Source organism: Polistes canadensis, unplaced genomic scaffold, assembly GCF_001313835.1.
Source record: "Polistes canadensis isolate GaletaPanama2010 unplaced genomic scaffold, ASM131383v1 scaffold_198, whole genome shotgun sequence".
In the NCBI taxonomy this organism is placed as follows: Eukaryota; Metazoa; Arthropoda; class Insecta; order Hymenoptera; family Vespidae; genus Polistes; species Polistes canadensis.
The window spans coordinates 231,021-232,126 of record NW_014569745.1 but is presented as its reverse complement, the minus strand read 5'-3'; the positions used below and the strand labels follow the sequence as shown (position 1 = coordinate 232,126).

Here is a 1,106-nt window from a genome sequence, read left to right as displayed (position 1 = left end):
TTAAGTATAAATGAAGTTAGGCCACTTTCAAACTACACGGTTCGATTATTAAACTAACTCTGAAAACTTATGTGTCCAGAATTATCGTATTTGCTCGGATTATAAGCAACCTGAAATGCTTTACTGATAAATAACATAAAGTTATACACGAAATCATGATAACCGGAAAAAAACTGAAAAACGGAGTTAGGCCACTTTCAAAATAAACGGCTCATATATATTTTTACAAGTTACAGAAGTTAAATACTTTACACGTTTTTCCAAACCTTTTTGTTTTGTTTTTCAAAGAAAATTTTGAACAGAAAGAAATCCTATTTTTATATATTTTGTCTTCGAATTTACACCGATAGTTGAAATGTTTTCGTATGAATCTTCCGGAGAAACGGTAATAAGAAATGAAAAGTATTATGAAGTAAACGTTTACAGTGTGTTATAAAAAGTCAGGTTGGGGACGTTAATATCTGTCCGTTCTCGATCATAAAGCGTTTTATTGCTATTGCACCGAGGTGAAAAAGGAATTTGCAATTTCCACTGAACGGTCGTAGTCGTACGTTCGTAGTCGTACGTTCGTATCGTTGTTGAATCTCTCTATTATCTCGAAAAAGAGAAAAAGAAAGAGAGAGAGAGAGAGAGAGAGAGAGAGAGAGAGAGAGAGAGAGAGAGAGAGATAGAAAGAAAGAAATAAATAAAAAAAAAAAAGAAAGAATGAGTTCTCGACTGTTGCCAAATGACATCGATATCGTTATTTAAGAGATTTACAAAATGACTCTATTGTCTTTTTTTTTCATTCATTCCTTTTTTTTTTATTTTATTTTATATGTGTTACACAACAGGGACGTTTAGAAACGTATTTCAAAATGGTATCATGACTTTCATTTTCGATAAAAAGATAAAAAGAAAGAAGATTTTTTAGCACACCACGTGTAGCACGTGTCCCAGGAGTAAAGGGTTAGCTAGGTCGAGTGCCAAGTAAATATCGTATGTAATGCACTATTATGCAACTCTCCTGAACTAGCTGATATTTTCTACTATTATAATATGCTCCTTGAATGTTTCATCTATTTGTATGATCATTTCATATTTTATTTTATTTTTTGTTTTATTTT

General features: G+C 31.6%; 1 protein-coding gene across 1 annotated transcript in view; it reads left to right on the top strand.

The window, feature by feature from the left end:
- LOC106789722 (cAMP-responsive element-binding protein-like 2) overlaps positions 1–1,106 on the top strand; it is a 27,764-nt gene that overhangs the window by 22,380 nt on the left and 4,278 nt on the right. The window lies entirely within an intron of this gene.